Source organism: Rhinolophus hipposideros (assembly GCF_964194185.1).
Source record: "Rhinolophus hipposideros genome assembly, chromosome: 20".
Classification (NCBI taxonomy): Eukaryota; Metazoa; Chordata; class Mammalia; order Chiroptera; family Rhinolophidae; genus Rhinolophus; species Rhinolophus hipposideros.
In genome coordinates, this window is record NC_138066.1 from 45,166,618 (window position 1) to 45,186,071 (window position 19,454).

At 37.0% G+C, this 19,454-nt stretch overlaps 1 long non-coding RNA gene across 1 annotated transcript; it reads right to left on the minus strand.

Moving 5' to 3' along the window:
- Positions 1 to 268: 268 nt before the first annotated feature.
- On the minus strand, positions 269 to 19,180 carry LOC308488640. The gene is made up of 4 exons (XR_013991915.1): positions 18,952 to 19,180; positions 18,332 to 18,852; positions 17,453 to 17,533; positions 269 to 1,318 (listed from the first exon to the last, which is right to left on the minus strand). It is a non-coding gene; the product is annotated as an uncharacterized lncRNA (long non-coding RNA).
- Positions 19,181 to 19,454: the final 274 nt, after the last annotated feature.

Here is a 19,454-nt window from a genome sequence, read left to right on the forward strand (position 1 = left end):
ATTGTTGCGACGAAACAAAAGATGCTGTTTAATACTAGCTAATATTTCCCGAAGACCTACCCACACGTTTCTAAACCATTGGAACATCACAGGCAGGGTCAGTCTTACTATCTAAATTTCATGGGTGAACAAACTATAGCTCAGAGAGGTGACGTCATTTTAAAAGACAGAACCGGGCTTGAGTCTGTCTGACCCCATCGCTCATCCTTGTCCCACTATGTTATTTCTATTGCTTCTCACTTTGAAAGCAATATAAAGAAGCTATTTTAAGAGTAGGTGAAGAGGTCCCTGGATCTGAGCCTCCTTGTTTATTAAAGTGTACAGAAGAGAAATAAACAGATTAATAACATAAACAGATAATACAACATTAGAGCCAGCACCTCAAAGCAGAAACATCCTAAGTGGGACCCAAAGAAATGACTACGATGTTCTCCGAGTTATTTCGTGAATGTTCTTTTTGTATGGACATACTCTTAACTTTTTAAAGTAAGTAATTGTAATCATGATGGTGATGAGGTTGAAACTTCTCTATCCAAATCCAATGAAAGCCTTTGAAATCCTCATTGATGCATAAGAGATCTTATAATCGTTAGATGGAACAGATGTCTAAAAGTCTACTTCAGTTCAGTAAGAGTACAACCAATGGGTACTCTGTGATAAATATAGTGAAATGTGAAAGAAGAGGTAAACCTCAAAAGACTTGCATAGTGTCATTTCTGCCAAATAAAGTACCAAAATATTGAACAACTTTCTTTTAAACTTATTTCTAAAAATCATATTTTCTTTCAAAGCTGACATGATTCTATATTTATCATCACTTCACAAGCACTACCCAAGAAAATGATGAATTGTAGGGCCGTCAAATCTATGAAATTGTTTATCTGTGAGCAATTGTGTCTCGGGCCTAGTCTAGGCATTGTTTTAATGTTGGCGTAATTTAAGAATCTTATGTTTTTTCAAGTCATGTTTCATCCTTTGCCAGATAGCAGAACTGTTGTTATTTTATTCAGTGCTCTTTTCATAATTTCAGAGAAATTTGAAAATAAAAAGGGCAATTAATTTCTGATGTCTTACAAATGATTGACACAGAACAAGAAAAAAAGAAAATACATTTTTCCAAGTTTACAGGCCCACGATGGGATTTCAGAATCAAACGTGCCTGTGGATTGCTTTTCAACGGTGGGGCTTGCTCTTAGATTGTCCTTTTTCCATTCACCACTCCAGGATTTTTCTCCAAAAATATCTTGTGAGGTCCAAATGGTAGCCAGCATTCTGTCTTTGCCTGATGAGCCTGCATATTTCCTAATCCAACACTTCTCTGGAAAAAGAAATAAAGTATAGTGCGATTAATAGTAATGGGGGTATCCCACATTTTGTTGAGAAAATTGGAACCTTGCCTGCTGTTCTTTTTCATCCCTTGGCTGAGAGGAAAACAATGCAAACCCAGGGAAGGAAGAAGGGGCCCAGGGACCAGACTGTGAGACTGTTGCCAGACTGCTTTGCAGCCCTTATCCCTCTGTCATTTTTGTTTTGGTGCCATTGAAGCGTATTTGTTAATAATAACCAAAGACTGTTAGAAGTGCAACATTCCTGCAGAACAAATGTTCCTACAGTGAAAACATGACTTTCTCATTTTCATTCAGTAAGGCTGTGTACACCTCTGCTTCTTCTAACCATCACTCACTCAGCCAAGTTCAAATGTGCTCTTCAGTCTTCTGTGTTTTCTTCTGCGCTCAGCACCTGTATGTCTCCGACTTCTGCCTTGGTTTCCTGTCCTTCTTCCTCTGTCCTTCCTAAGAATTTAGTTGTTTATACGTATTGCTACTTACACTATGGAAACGCAAGATGGAAATAGAGCTGATCGGCAACTCATTTGCATGTTCTTAAGCCTGACCGGTTAATTCAACCACAACGTTCTTGGAGGTTCCCCAGATTCTTGCCTTCTCAATTTCAGGGAGGCTCCTGGCCCCGTGATGAACTGATGGGAAAAGTGACAACAACCTTTATTGAACCTGAATTTACTGCCTGACATAAGGCTAATACTGTGTGAGGAACTGAAGGTGGTACCAAAGCACATCGCATTGTCCTTGCCCTCAAGACTGATTAACAATTCAGAACACATAATTAAATACTAATGAAAATATTAATGATAGAAGGAGGAGGAAGTAGTTGTTGGATTCTAACCCTGGAGTAATTTTTAGGAAACAATATCCCTGAGGTCTGTGATAATCAAGGAGATCTTTAGTTACTAGGTGAAACTCCAAAAAGACATCAAAGAGAGGGTGGAATTTTCACAGGCGATAAACAATCAATATCATATTGGTTCGGTAGTTCATTTCTCCACTTGTTCCTCTATGTATTCAATTTGCAGACATTTATTGAGTGTATACTATGGGCCAGATATTTTACTAAGACTTGAGACAGACAAAAAGATGAGAAAACAAAGTCCTCACTCTCGACAAACAACAGGAAAACTTATTGAGACTGAAATGCAAAGTCGTGGTAAATTTCATGTATGCTAGATTCAAGGGTTTCTGAGAGTGATAGGAGAAAAGCAAGAGTACTCGTGGAGGGGTTAATACTGGACATTTGAAGTAAAAGGGACAATGTGACTGAAACCTTTAATTTAAAATGTAAATTAGGGGACTGAAGCCAGAATCCATAATGAGATAATTCTGGTTTTATTTTGGAAGCAGTAATATAAAATCCTGCAGAATGTGGAAGATGCCACATAGGGCCCTATTTAGAGATTAAAAGTTAGACTCTAACTTGACAGAAAATACATTCCCATCAGGCTCTTATTAGTGGAAGGGCCCTAAGCCACATCTCCCCTTCATTGGTACTCCATACATCCATCCAGTAGTTCAAAGCACAATTATGTTTCTCAGCTGATGAAATCCTCTGAAGAGAATGATAATAATAATTACGATCCCCTTTTTATGAGCGAGGAAACTGAAGCAGAGAGGAGTGAAGCAGCTCTCTTAAAGGCTCACAGCCAGGCCTAGAATTGGGCATCCTGGAGCGGGTTCTTGAGTTCTATGCAGCTCTGCCACGCTTCCTTAGACTTGAACCCTGAGAGGAGAGGAGGGGGCAGCTGCAAGAAGACGGTGTTGGTTTGGGAAAGGAACCTGCGGGCCACCTGTTGTTCCTGTTTTTCAATCTAAGACTCAACTCCTACATCCAAGAAAACAATAACATCCCCTTCTCATTTATCTTTATCTCCCTTCGAGCTCCCCCAGGCTAGACATTCTTAAGATGCGAAACTTTTCCCCCCGGGCGGGTCTAAATCAAAAAGTTGGAGTGACTGTGAAAAGCCACTGAGAAAGAAGATCTAGAAAATCCAAGTAACTCAGTTGCCTGAATTCCCCAAACACAGTGGGAAGCTTTGATCCTATCATCACAATACAATGAAAATCTGAGTGACCAAGATAATTTCCTCATTGCACAGCCACTTGAATGTGTGTAAACCCTTGATTTACTGGAAATGACTCCAATCATGCTTTTGAAGATCCTCACTTTCTACAATGTCAAAATGTCAGAATGATTTCAAATGAAAGATTTGTTATTTTCTTCCTGGTGTATAAAAAAACAAAATTAAAGACTCCCCTGCACCCTCACCTTTTCCATTTCAACTAGATAAGGTTTAAGGCTTGAAAAGCCATTACATTTATACTTTGCTGTGTTTGGCTGAAAGTTTAAACTTGAAATAGAGTTGAGATTGACAGCACTTATATTCTGCTGCAACGTAATTATTATCTGAGTTCTGGAAGCCAAACGGAATCTGAGACTGGCATTTACATCATGTTTTTTTACAAAGTTTGATTCTGTTTTCTTTCATTCACACAAACCTCACACATAAGCCAATCTAGAAAGTTTATAAACAACATTTAATGTGTAATTCAAAGTTTGTCCTTACTTTTAACTGCTTGGGTGGCTAAAACTAATGTTGGTTTGTTTCTCTCTAGGTTAAAAGAGTATCTTTGAGAAAGGATTTTGTTTCATTTGAAATGGCAGTGTACAGCTCATTTTGTTTGGAATTAGCTTTTCTTCAATGGATTTAGGTATTCTTTAAATTATCTTGCTATTTAGAAGAGGTTATTAAATTATCCCAATATTGGCTCATTAAAATTCCACAAAATCATAAGATATAGGCATATCACCAAAAGTCATGGGATAATCACCAAGAGATTTTAAAAGAAAAGCAATCAAACAGTGGTTGCTTCTGTAGAAAAGAATGAAAGACTGAAGCGATGGTTGGGGAAGGTGGCAGGAGAGAGAGGAGATTTTCTTCATTTTATCCAAACCCTCACTTTAATTATTTTTTAATCATACATACACAATGTTTCTGTACAATACTAATAAAATACGGTTAATCATAATTAACTAAAAATACAGATTATGGTATTATGCTTCTATAAATTAAGGGAATTCTACAGATTAACATGTACTGTCAGGACAAAGTTGTCATGATAGTTGAGTGAGAAGTTGAAGGGGCAAAAATACTATGTATATTTTAAGTAACCCAACGATACAAAGACAAAAAGTGTATTATCTGTGTATAAATGCATTAGAAACTTCTAGAAGGATATACCTCAAAGTATTAACACTATTTGTGAGGACCGGGATTTGGCAGAGGCAGAGGAGAAGGTGAAGGATTTGTTTAATAATCTGCTATGTTGTTGTAAGAGTAGGTTAGCATAGGAAAGGAAGCCATTTTCTGAATGACCTTAACAGGGTGTGGACCAGATGTCCTGTTTGAAAAGAGCTTATCTTGTTAACTGCCGACTGTGTGGGGTACAAGCCAGCTTATCTTGTCAAATCCCCAGAATGTGGAACAAGCCCATGATACGTATACTCTTTGAAGCTATGGAAAATTACTGGATGCTTTAAAGATGCTATATAAACCCTTGGCTTTGAGTGCTCGGGGTCCTTGTTGAAACCCGCTGCGTCGGGCAGATACTTGGACCCCAGCTAGCTGGAAATAAACCTCGCTGTGTGACTTGCATTATCGCGTGTGTCCTCTGTCCAGTTGAGGGGCGGTCGATTCTAGACCTTAACATTGTGTGGATACTTTCGTAGTAACAATGAACCCAAATGTTTGCTATGAGCCAGTTCTTCTTCTTAGCATGTGGCATGTATTAACTCATTTACTAATTATCTCAGTCTGCCTGAGCTGCTATAACAGAATACCATAGGCTGGGTGGCCTAAATAATAGACATTTATTTCTCAAAATTCTGGAGGTTACAAGTCCAAGATCAAGGTGTCCACCAATTCTATTCATGGTTAGATTCTCTTCCTGCTTTGGGGAGGCCCTCTTTTTGTATCCTCACGTGGAAGAAAGATCCCTAGTTCCGTTTTTCTTTTGGAGCATTTTTACAAATTAAATTTATTGGGGTAACATTGGTTAATAATATTGGTTATATAATTTTCAGGTATCCAGATTTATAATTTGACATCTGTGTACTCCAGTTTCTTTGTCTTCTTCTAAAAATACTAATCCTATCATGGCAGTTCCCTCCTCATGACCTCACCTAAACCTAATTACCTCTCAAAAGTCCCACGTCCTAAGGTTATCCCACTGGGGATGAAGGTTGCAACATATGAAATAGTGGGGGACTCAGATATGCAGTGCATAACACTAATTCAGCAACGAGTTAATATACAAGTAATACATTTACAATATTCCATATAACTTTTATAGAAACAGAGTCCACAAAAAGATAGAAGTTCTGTGATGCTCTTCCCTCTTTTTCTCCCACGTGAGAAACCTGTTCTACTGCCTTCCTCCAACTCTTAATTAAGAGTTGCACTAATATTAACTATTAACATATGTCATGTAAAGTTTTTATCATTGGGGTGAAGGAAAGAAAATTTAAAAATATATTCTTGTAAATGGTTGAAGTTAAGTTGTATTTTGTGACTATTTCATTCTGTTTGATTTGATCTTTGTTTCATCTAGACCAGTGGTTCTCAAAGCGTGTTCCTGGTCTAGCAACATCAACAGTCCCGTAAGAACATGTTAAAGGCAAATAATTCTGGAGTGGACTCCAGACATACCTAGTTTAATCTCTGGGGGTAAGATTTAGCAATCTGTGTTTGCAGAAGCCCTCCAGATGAGTCTGATGCAGGCTCAATTTTGAAAGCCATTCACCTAGACTAAGACACATAATATATTTATGCTCCCTTATTTTCTATATGAGACTTTATACAAAGAAATAGTGGTTTCTAGCCAATAAAATTTCCCAATGATTTATCTGTGAATTATGCTTTTCTGTCTCTAGGTAGATAACTGTTACTACTAAGATTTCTGTAATGCTTTTCTAGATGGTTTTTCTGTATCTAAATAACTGTCTCCCAACAAGCTCTTCTATTATCTATACATATGTATGGAGTTAAATTCTGCTCTTTTGATAAGTGTTTTGGATGAGTAATTATTTTTATCAAGATGACTAATAACATGATGACTGATGGAACAGTATCCTCAGAGAATCTTAAACTTTTAAGCACAATGAGAAACACAAAATCACTGTCAATTTACCATGAGTGGAAAAGCCTATCGGAACATACTGTGAATCTTAACATGCATTTACATTTCTTTATATACTTTTATGCAAAACATCATATTCAACGAATTATATTCAACTATGCCCCTTCCATTTTGTTCTGCAGTTAAATGAACTCCTTGTTTTCATTTTGCTGCATGATAATGTACGAAGTTCCCACTCTTCCTCTTTCTAAACTTAATATTTTCAAACCTTATTTTTAGTAGCTGCACCTTCTAATAAAAAGCTTTCTTGGAAGCTGTAGTTAGACAGTGCCCAACCCCCAACCCACCAATTCATGTCTACTAGGAACCTTAGAACATAACCTTATTTGAAAATAGGATCTTTGCAGGTGTAATTAGGTTATAATGAGTTCATCCTAGATTAGACTGGGCCCTAAATCCAATGACTGGTGTTCTTAGAAGAAGATACCAAGGAAGAAGGCCATGTGCAAACAGAGGCAGAGACAGGGGCGTTGTAGCTATAAGCCAAGGAAGACCAAGGATTGCCAAAAGCTACCAGAAGTGAGGAAGAGGCAGGATAGAATGCTTCCTGAGAGCCTTCAGAGAAACCATGGATCTGCTGACACCTTGATTTCAGACTTCTAGAGTCTGGAACTATGAGTGAATACATTTCTGTTGTTTTAAGCCACCATGTTTATAGACATTTGTTATGGAATCACTAAAAAATGAATAGAGAAACAGATTCATCATCATCATCATCATCATCATCATCACCATCATCTCTACAAAAGACTCTAGAGTTAGGTCTAGTAGCCTGGAGGTATCTCCAAGGGACCCTTATGATTTCTCAGAAAACTGTTGCGAAGAAAGATTGGGAACAGTGCCCTCGAGGCTTCATTCTTTGCTTTCAGCACATCAGGTACTACTTTTCCAAACCTTTAACACAATACTTTAAAGCAAAAAAAAAAAAACAAAAAAACAAAAAAAACAATTTCTATTTTTACTTACAAGGTAGAGTGCTGTGCTTTCCAAACCATATTTTGCTAAACAGCAGTTCCTGAAGGTTTTAACAGGATGATGAAAATAAAAGGAGAAAAAAAAAGATTTCAGGATCCAAAAACTTTGAAAACATTTCATGATAAGTACTTCTCTTACTTCTCTTGGAGATTCTTATGAACATTGAGAACCTGAAAGATCCTCAGGAAAAATCCAGTTTATCTTTGGTTATCATAGATTCTACACTTGTAGAGAGATAGGGAGAAGACTAAGTCCCAGCTTGGCCACTATGACCATGCACCTGAATCCACCCACAACCTGTTTTCTCCTCTGAAGACCAGAGATAATACTTGCCTTGTCAATATCACAGTATTGAACGAAGGATCAGCAACCATAGTTACATTGCTTTATTTTATGCTTTTATTCACTTACATTCTCTCAAATCTAGGATGTTGATAATACCTATATACTTATCTAAGAAGGCTAATGCAAAATATTAATAACTGATATACGAGGCCTGACAATTAAGTACACAAATTTGTTGCAACGATGTTGTTAACCTTTTTTTGATTATCAGAGGGATTATTCTTATGAATTTGTACCATGTGGACAAACAGTTAACCAAGTTCACTATTTGGAAGTGCTGAAAAGGCTGCATGAAAAAGTTAGATGACTTGAACTTTTCGCCAACAATTCATGGCTCTTGCATCACGACAATGCACCAGCTCACACAGCACTGTCTGGGAGGGAGTTTTTAGCCAGTAAACAAGTAACTGTGTCGGAACACCCTCCCTACTCACCTGATCTGGCCCCCAATGACTTTTTTCTTTACCCAGAGATAACGAAAATATTGAAAAGAAGACATTTTCATGACATTCAGGACATCAAGAGTAATACAACGACAGTTCTGATGGCCATTCCAGAAAAAGAGTTCCAAAATTGCTTTGAAGGGAGGACTAGGTTCTGGCGTTGGTGCATAGCTTTCCAAGGAGAGTTCTAAGGTGACCATAGTGATATCAGTAATGAGGTATGTAGCACTTTTGCTAGGATGAGTTCGCAAACTGAATTGTCAAAACTCATATGTCAAACACCTTGAAACATAAAGTATTGTATAGATAGAAAATTTAATTTACTACTTTATTTATTTGATTTTTTTTTCCTAATTCATTGAGGTGAGGAAATTAAAAGATTTTCTATTTATGGACATGGACAATAGAAATTTTAAAATTCAATCTACACTTTCATTCGAATTCTGTAGAAACTTGATGCCACTTATTACAATAAGACTATTACCTTGCCAGCAAATGTTTACAGAAGTAGGGATAACTTATAGTGTTCTTTTTTATTGCCAAAGCATAGAAAAAAGGGAAATGTTTCCATGTCTCCATTCACATCCCTCCATATTTCTTTTGCACTTTGTACTTCATCACGGGTGTGTAACCAACTACTTCTTTCACACTAAGAATAATGGCCATGTGCCTGTGTGTGAAGCTTATTGATGAGTACATAATAAAACCATTATTATTTCACTGGAAAATGAAAATATATGTACATATATATAAATAAGATATTGGAACTATTTCTTTTGCTCTGTCACACTATCTAGCAAAAGGAATTCTTATACCAATAAGCTACAATTGAGATTCTTTATCACATCTTCAACTAAACAGTAAACAAAAACAAAAGGCTATCTTATTCAAAACTAGCTGATTCAGAACAAGTGGACTATAATTAAAACAATGTGAATATTACTGAGGATTTGATACACCAACAAACTAAGTTTCAAACAAATGAAACATACAACCAGAAGTGTGCTTCTATAAGTAACTGACTGAAGGGAAGACGTCTAATTTTATTTGTTAAGAGATTTTTTTTTCCGAACCAAATATAAGTTTCTACCTCTTCTGAAAATATGAAGATACTAATTAAACCTTACACATACATACGCACACTACACACATATATTTAAAAAGTCTAGACAATGTAATTTAAAAGAAAAGATTTTTACATTTGAAAGGCAGGATCAATTGCCTACACAATTCAAACTTTCCAGTTAATTCTTTTTTTATTCTGTAATGTACTTTGTTCTTTGGAAGTGACTTTTTAAAACTAAAAAACGTACTGAATATTTACTGCAGTTCTATACAGATCAAACAGACTTTCACACATACAAAAACAACAGTATCCAGTTTCTAATGTTCCTTTTCATAATATATGCAGAGAATGACTTATTACTTGTCACTTAAAAAAACACACACTTCCTCTAATGTTGAGCATTTCACAAAACTGTCTCTATAACACGCTGCATGTCCATATGTAGGCAATGTGTAAAATAGACTTTGGATATTTTGCCATGGTTTGCAGTATATGTGTTGGTACTCCACGCCAACTTTCCATTCTCTTTACCAATGAAGTTGTCTAAATTGTTAATGCAGGATATTTCAAACATAGAATGTCATCCAAACCTATTTTCCCTAATAGATTTTTTTTAAAGGGGAAGAGGTCAGAATATTCCAATCAATTGACGCACTCAATCTAATTTATGCACCGAGGACTTCAACACTGCGCATCCTTTGACCATTTTCCATTTGTTTCTAGAGAGATTAGCGATAGAATTCCTACTAAACTTAAAATCCAAATTGGAATAAAGAGAGAAAATAGATTAAAATAGATTATGGAAGACCAGTAGCTGTTGCAGTATTTTGCTTGTTAAGGACCAATTTTGGAACCTGGAAATTGAATTGGAAAGACTCAAAAAAATCAGAATCAAATCATTAACCCTTTCCATCTTGTAAGAATATTTAGTAACCCAAGATTGGTAATCTAGAACTATTTTAAGGAATATGGACTGTTTTTGAGGACGTAGCTAATGCCATCTTTCCAGAGTATAATATTGGCCTTGCAGAAATGATGGGCAAAATGCTGAAAACAAATTTTCACCACTTGCTACCATTCCAATTGAGATGCTATGTTTCCAAAGAGTCTTCCATGGAAAGAAAAAGTAAGTTAGGTAAAATAAGAATTTCCATGTGTTTATGAAAGAACAACATGTTCTTGCCAATAGGACTGGTAAAACTCCCCTTCCTCACCAAAAAAAAAAAAAGAAAGAAAGAAAGAAAAGAAAAAAAAAAAGAACAATGAAAATAACAATTTTTAAAATGATGAAAAGGAAAAACAATAAAATGAAAACAAGGCAAGGAAAACAACCAATATCGTGAACCCTACTGAAAACTAGAACATCAGGCTTAGTTCTATCTAAAAAATCTAAATAAATCCAGGCCTTTTTTAGATGCATTTAAGGTTTTGTGTTTCTTTTTCTGTTTTTTGTTTTGTTTGTGTTTTGTATCTATTGCCTATACTAAAAGAAACATTGACAAACTTTGAAAACAACCAATCCTTTCTACACAGAGTATGTTGTAATTTTAAAATCTTTTAAGAGGGTTTGTGCTACCCAGCCTAACTTTAGTCTTTTGAGGAACATGGATTTAACTTTTTCCACTTCTGCCATCTATGCACATTGGTCATTTATTACTGTGAATAGAGGAAGAGCATTTAGTTAGTTACCCATCCATAGCGAGACATGAGTTATACTTCTACGTTATTTGATGCCATCACCTTTTAATATCCCAGTTGCTTCTATTAGATACCTGGATGATCTTGGGAGAGGCTGTTTCCCTGTGGATTCCTGATCTTCTCCTCAACTGTAACATACTGGGAGGGACTAGTGGGTCTCCCTCCAGTTGGGTTTGCTTAGGTTTTAGTTTTTGATCTAAGACATCATCTTGGAGCTAAAGATAAACTGTGAAAAGAAGCAGCAGTTAACTTCTCATTTCTTTACACCACATTTATTCAGTTCCACTCCCCGAACTATGTGCCTCTCCTAAGATTCAGGTGTCACAGAGATAGGCCCTGGAGGGGTGACATAGGTAAATAGTTTAGGGAATCAAGTAAGAAATCAGATTACCAAGGTTTGCATTCTTGTCTCTGCCACTTCTAGCTCTGTGACCTTAGTAAGTTATCGCAGTTCTCCGAGTCTCCATTTGTTTTGTCATTGTAAAATTGTGAGTGTCCATCTCAGGAAGTTAGGAATAATGTGTTAATATATACACAGTGCCTGGTGAGAAATGAGTGCTACCAAAATGCTCACTGCTGTATTCATTTCTTCCTAACTCCAGGAAGATGCTAATGGTAAACATTTATACCTATCACTTCCTGAAGTGCTGATCAATTTATTGGAACTTAACCTTTATTCAAAGGTTAAACAAGAAATGTTGTGGTCTCCTTAATAAGACAAGTGCCCATCTGACATTCTACAAAATCTTTAGAACATTCTTGATTATATTCCCCAAAATGTCTTTCGTATCCCCCTGGCAATATTGTGGTTACCAATTTATGCTTTTGTTTTGCACACATGAAACTAAAAAAAAAAAAAAAAAAAAAAAAAGAAAAGAAGAAAGAAATGGTGGTGGTAAAATTTTCATTATTTATAGACAATAGTGTTGTCTATTTTGAAAACCCAAGAGGTTTCAGTTTTAAGCTATTGCAAACACTAAAACAATGGAAAAAGCAATAGCTTTTCTGAGTAGCAATCATAAAAGAGAAGTCCATGTGACAAAGGACTAAGGCTTCCTGCCAAGAGTCAGAAGCAACTTGCAAGCAGTTTGAGGAAGCCCATCCCCCAGCCTCCATCAAGCTTTCAGGTGCCTATAGCTCTGGTGACATATGGACTATGGCCTCATTAGAGAGCCCAAGCCAGTCCCACTCAGTTCAGCTGCACCCAAATTCCTGAATTCCTGTGCGCTAACAGGATTTTTTGTTGTTTTAAGCCACTATGTTGTGAGGGAGTTTATTCTGAGTAGGTAACTAATACACTCAGATAGACCAGGTACAGAGAGATAAATAATCATATGGATTGCACTTCCGTGGGAACAGAGAGACTCTCACCAAACACTCAATCTACCAGCACCTTGATCTTGGACTTCCAGCCTCCAGAACTGTGAGAAATAGATGTCACATGTTTAAGTCACCCAGTCTATGATATGTTTGTTACAGCAGCCCTAACTCATGAAGACAATATCTTTTCCTAACTTTTCCAAATTTATCACAACCTGTATGGACTCTATCCTGGGTCACATTCTGCTGTTTGCCGGGTTTAATACTTGTTAAGAATAATGATATCAAAACATATAGTAGGTGGTTAATATATAAGACACACCATCCAGTTAATTACTAACCATATTGAATTAAAAGGGACAGGACCCATGGAGAAAGTCATTCTTGAAAGTAGAGAGTGATTGGGGACCTATTGGTCTATGGTCCCACCCATGGAACCTAACTATCTATGTTTCCTAAAATTCACAGTGAGGAGCTAATTGTGCTGTATTAGTGTTATTCTTTTACTGCATATTTTCACTGTTTATGGATAAACGGCCTTGCAGTGGATGACAAGCTGATCAAAGAAAAGATTAGCAGGAGTAAATCTGGCCATGCCAGAGGCCCAAAAGCCACAGGGTGAATTTCCAAACTGGGAAGCAATGACTGCAGACACAGAAATGGGATAGAATCAAAAATGGAAGGATCATCAAATTGATCAGATCACTGAGTTTGGGAAATTAGTGGGGAGAGTGGTCCTGTGAAACAACTAGGAAAACATGTTATTGTTTTAACTGCCTGCCTTGCTATGTCATAATCCATTCAATCCCTGCTGTATTTAACTGGTGAAAAATTTGATAAGCTATGAAACATACATGAGACAGAAGTGGAATCCTGCAGCCCTCAGATTTTCAAAGACCCTGATGGCGAATTTGAATATAAACTTGCCAGTAGTCTAATTCTTCTCCAATAATGTACTCAAGTTTATTATCCTAAGTCATCTGATCTTAATGGTGGGGTACAGAGGTTGAAAGCCCAACAAAAAGTAGTAAAACTAGAGAAGAAACATATAGAAAAGTGTGTTGAAATCAGCAAACCATGCATTTAATCCTTATAAGTATTAAAGGACTCACATAGTAATTCTTTGGTTTTCGTCACAGTCATTTTTTTGTGTCTGTAGAATGAAAACCAAATGAGTTTCCCACTCTGTGTTCCCCAGAAATCTTCTGGATGGACTAGAAGTTGCTGTCCTAGCAGTTCTTCAAATATCATTTACAAAGACACCCTCAAGAGATGGGTGCCCAGCCAGAAATCTCATGCCACATGGTCATCAGGCCACACTCTGTTGCTATGTCCCAGGATTAAATATGACCTCCTCTTTAATTCATTGCCCCTAAACAGGTGTCAGATTAAGGACTTCAGAGAGTCTATACTGCAGGGGTAGTAGCTGAATTTCTCTCTCTTGCAGTTCAAGACAGGTACAGCAAGGTGAGCACCAATAAGTAATTCAGGAAATGGAGACATGATGTAAAAATATCCTAAAGGGAATGGGATGTACAAATGAGAGAATCAGGGAAACAGACGTACAGACAAGAGGGGAATATAGGAGACAAGATTAGACAGACAGACAAGCAGGGGGATATAGGAGAAATCCTGGCAGCAGGCATTGTTTTTAGTAATTTAATTTTACACATTTTTCTTTTTTAAAAGCACAGGACAGTTTACATACACAGTGTGAAAATAGCCTGAGACTGCTTCCAAATCCAAAATTATGGGTTCCTATTAAACCTTCCATCTCCTCTCAGCATTCAATGTCTAATATTCTGAAAGAGTGACAACAATGATTGTCTGAACAATGGATAGAAAGGGAATTTGTTCTTTTATCTATCTTTATAGTTCTCACAATGATTATTTTCCTCCAATATTGATCATCTATGTTTTGAGACTACTGTTTACATATGACAAACAAATTTATTGTGCCCATTTTTCCTACCCCCAGTTGTTTAAAGTAGCATATCATTTCATCTTATAAACTGGGTATCTTTAGCTAGTCCTGTAATAAACTTCCTGAATCACAGTAATAACATGACTCATGCCAGAGAGAGTATATTTTATGGGAAATTTTAAAGTTAGGAAAATCAATGATTGTTGAAAGGAAGAGAAATGTTGATAAAAACTAGGGCATGATTTGTGTTTGTGTCTAAAAGGTTCAGGTAGTAACAGATCACAAATTAAAATGTATAAAATACCATTCTATGTTTTTAAATCTAAAACGAGGGAGACTGATATGATTTTGGAAGTCATTCTGGAAGTGTAAGTACCTTTTAAAAATAACTGTAAACACATTTTATTTCTTGGGACTCTTTCTAACGTTGTTTAATATAGACAAGGGAAACTGCAGTCCCTGCAGGTCAACAAATAATATAAAATCTTTTAGAACTCTTTGGGGTTGGAATAGAAGGGGCTAAAATGGAACTATCAGGGTAAGACATAAAAATCAAAGTTTGGTTAATGTTTGTTTAGATTTTTTTTTCTTTTTTTATTCAGTTTCCCTGTTTCCTGCTTCCAGGACAAGGGTCTAAACTCTAAGATTCTAGCGAAAGACTATTTAGCAGTGTTTGGCCTCATTGATAAATGAAAAGACAGGTAATATAAAATATTGCTATATATAAAATTTCCACCATAGATTTCCAGCTCAAAGGAGCTTACATGATCATCCATTGGTCCATGTTTCCCTCCCCCTGCCCCATTTTTCTCTATGAGGGCAGGTGAAAAAGAGGTGGCCAATGGAAGTATTTGGGACAATGGCCATTTACAGGATTCCCCTTTACCTTTCTTCTTTGTTAGCTGCCAACTATTTCTTTCCCTCGGGATTCAATCAACACGTAAAATTTCCAGTATCCCTGTGACCTAGCATTTCACCTGCCTTTCCCTCCTCAACCATGATGAAAATATGTCTGGATTTCTTCAAAGAATGAAGTCAGGGCAACTTACAGATGATCTCTTTCAGCGTTTCCTCTCCATTTATTTTCATTTTACTCAAAAGAAAATGAAGTCTAGTGCTTTGGAGGAAAGAAAAAAAAGGACAGATCTTGGTGTTCAAAATCAGGCCTGACCTTTTGAAATAAATCAGGTCACATCTTTGCACGATGGACAAATTGCATCTACAAAGGAGTGACTGCGACATGATGGCAAGACCGGAAGTATAGCATTCCATCAAGGGTTTTGTTTTTGTTTTGTTTTGTTTTGTTTTGTTTTGTTTTGTTTTGTTTTGTTTTGTTTTGTTTGATAGACTTCATTTTTTAGAGCAGTTTTAAGTTTACAGCCAAACGAAGAGAAAGCTATTTTTCCGTATACCTCTCTGTCCCCACACACGCACAGCCTTTACCATAATCAATATTGCCCACAGGGGTGGTACATGTTATACCTGATGAAACTACATTGACATTTTAAAAAAGTAAAATGTTTTCATACCCTGTTTTTTTAAATAAAAAATGTATATAAGATATACAACGTGGTGTTTTGATATACATATCTAATGAAATGATTACTAAGTCACATTAATTAACATATCCATCTCCTCACATGGTTACGGTGTATGTATGATGAGAGCACCTGAAATCCACTCTCTTAGAGAATTTTCAGTATTTAATACAGTATTATTAACTATAATCCTCATGTTATATGCTAGACCTCTAGACTTTTTCATTCTACGTAACTCTGTCTGGCTTATTTCATTTAGCCTAATGTCCTCCAGGTTCATCCATATTGTCTCAAGGGGCAGCGCCTCCTTCTTTTGTAATATTTCATTTTATACATATACCACAATTTCTTTATTTATTCATCTATTCATTCCTTGATGGATATTTAGGTTGTTTCCATATCTTGGATATTGTGAATAATGTTGCAATGAACATGGGAGCACAGATATCTCTTCAAGGTTGATTTCATCATTTCACTTGGATTCTACACTGTTTTTTGTTTTTGTTTTTGTTTTTTAAAGAGAGCGCTATTTTCTCTTTTTGTGTACACATCACTATTTGTGTACAAATGAACACTAAGCAAGACAATGCAGTTGAATCTTTAAGGCATGTGTTTACTTGAGAAAATCTTAATATATGATCCCATAATGCAGTAAGTTTGCATTGGGTTAAAATTATGCAGCAACTTATATTTAATGTTTAGGATAGAACTATGACTCTCAAATTTCAGTCATGTATCTACAATTATGTGTTTGCTTTTGTTATAGGTTAATGATATCTTATGACATTTTCTCTAAAAGTGGGCTTTTTTCTGTAATAGAAATGCATTTCCTTGTCATATGGTTATTTATTGCAACCTTAATATAAGAGAATTGTTAGTTTAATGTGTTATTTAAATATTTTTCTAAAACACATTAGTATAGACATCTAACTATTAAAATGAAAGGATCATATCTATGAACCACCAAAAATCACCTTGGGTGACCACCTTGTGGAAACAGTAGAGTTCTCCACGGTGCTAAAGATAAGATTGTCTCCTTATGATTCCCCATTCATGTTTCCACGTCCACTCCATTTTCTTCAACATTAGGGTACTCCTAGGTTTTTAGTCATCTGAACCTTTTGACAATATGTCCTGAAAATTATCATCGGTGATTTTCTTTCTAAGTGATTGAAGAGATGGCTTACCTGGTAAGAATAGATGTCCCACTGTTTTTTTCGGTTTGTTTGTGTTTTTTTTTTACACTCTTGGCAACATTTTTTTTTTTGTTCTAATAGTAAAAGTAGAAAAAAAAAATCCTTAAATATATTATGCTAATATTTATTTTAAAGGGCAGTACTGTTTGGGGGAGTGACACCTGTTTACCTCAGGTGGAAATTGTATTAGTCCAGGCACTTTTCATCCCCAAACTCTAAATACACTCTCCGCACAAAGGCATCATAAAAACTTCAGTAGACCCAGACAATTGCACAGCTTTGCTTTTGTCTGACTCCATTCTAAGCTGTTGACTTTAAAATTGAATGAGAAGCAATGTTTCCTGATAAGAGAGGAGAGCATGAAAGGTTAGGAGTACAATGAAGGATAACATTACTCACCTTGGACTTCCGGGAGCTCTCTGCCTGATCTTTTCTGTGACAGTTGAAGAGTTTAGCAGGCAGTGGCTCTGATTCCTCTAGCTGGTGTCAGATGAAGTTCAGGGGAGGAAAATCGTAAAGAGGAGGGAACGGTGAATTAGGAAAGACAAGAAACAGACAAGTGAATGAAAATGGAAAAGAATGAAGCAGATAAGAAACATGTCCATGAGAAACAGAGAATTGTCAGGCACGCTTTGAAAAGAGGACATACATGTAACCTAAGCAGTGGGTTGTTTTGGTTCTATCTTCTAAGACTCCAGGCTTAAAGTTATTCCTGATGAGGATAATTCAAGCCTCACAAGGCCCTTGCTTTAGGGAATACAGTGTGTCCGCATTTCACTAAACTTACAAATACTGTTTTGAGTAATATTTGGGAAAACAAAAGGAAGCTGGAATTGGAAAGGGAGGCCTCAGTAGTCAGGCCTGTGAAACAGGTGGTGTGTGTCTTCAGAAGGAAGCTGCCACACCCTGAAAAGCTACCATTGCGGGATCCTCTCTTCGCCTTTTATCACTGCTCCCCTACCTAGAGCAACTTGGGGTCTTTAATGACATTTCCCAAGTCTGAGTGCTCTTGCCGCTGCCAGCGTTTATCTGAAAAAGACTCATTTTCTATGGCATCCTCTCCCTCCTTCAGACTTTACACCAGTCACTCCATGCTGCCTGCCTATGGACAATGCCTCCAATTTTAGTGTCGTAGGTGTAATATTATAGTTATTAAGGGGTAGACTTCCAAGGTAACAATCTACGACTCAGATAAGGTAAAGGGAGTATTCAGATCCAGATAGCTTCAGGTAAAAAGCTCCCTGTTTTGTCACCCATTTAGGCAGACACTCTGCTTACAGAAAGAGTGTCCAGTAGTTACAAGTAGAGTTTCCATAATTCCATGTGCCTGGATTGAAGCTTGCTTCACCATTCACTGGCTGAGCGATCTCACAAGTTAATCTGTGAAATGGAAATAATAGTGGTAGCTACTTCATAGGCTGGCTTTGAGTCTAAAATTGAGATAATACAGATACAACACCTAGCAGGTTGTTTTAGCGTGTGTTAAGCAGTCGCATGTAGTAAGCTGTTATTATTTGCTGTTGTTATGGTTGTTACATACTACTGATAAGAAAGAACGGGCTGAGCAGGCACCAATTTTGTAGTGATGTTAAAGGGAGAGACCAGACCAAATGTATCAGGCAGGGTTCTGGCAGGGAACAGATACGACACACCCAACGAACTCAAAGGGTTAATTGAAGAGAGTGCAGGGCAGGGGATATTTGCTGATGTAAGGGAAGGATTCACAAATTCACAAAGGGATGGCTGGGTGCCCAGAGGCTTAGAACAATAGGAAGCCCCTGCTAGAAACACTCTTAAGCCTGAAAAAGAGAGGAGAAAGTTGTGTTATAGAACCCAGAGAGAGTTTCAGTTGTTGGAGAGGAGTCGCCCTGCAAAAGCTTGGTTAAAGAGTGACTGACCTGCAGGAAAGTGGCAGAGGCCTATATAACCACTCTCCGTTCTTCCGCTGGTAACTCTCTCTGGGAGCGCAGCCAGAAGCCAGAGGGAAAGAGCTGAGAGGCTCCGCAGTTCCTAGAGTTAACCTCCTTGGGTAGAAAGCAGACAGAGAATCCGGAAGGGCAGGCAGACAATACTGGTGGACGAGCACACCATTTATTTCCCATAAACTCCCATTCTTCCCAATATTGTGAAATAGGACTTAACACTTACTATTTAAAGAACCTCTCTAGTTGCTCAATGGGGCCCTAGAGCTTTGTGGGTGGGAACTTGGATCTTTGACTTTCAACTCTGTCGTAGGGTTGATATCTCAGAAACCCTGGGAAGGTAACTTCTAGGTACTTACATTCTGCTTTTGAACAGTAAAAAGCCCAAGATATCACTCATTTAGATACAGTTCCTAGCAGAGTTTCTCTGTCAGTATATTTAATTTTTCAATTTGAAAGTTTATATCAATAAAGTTGTA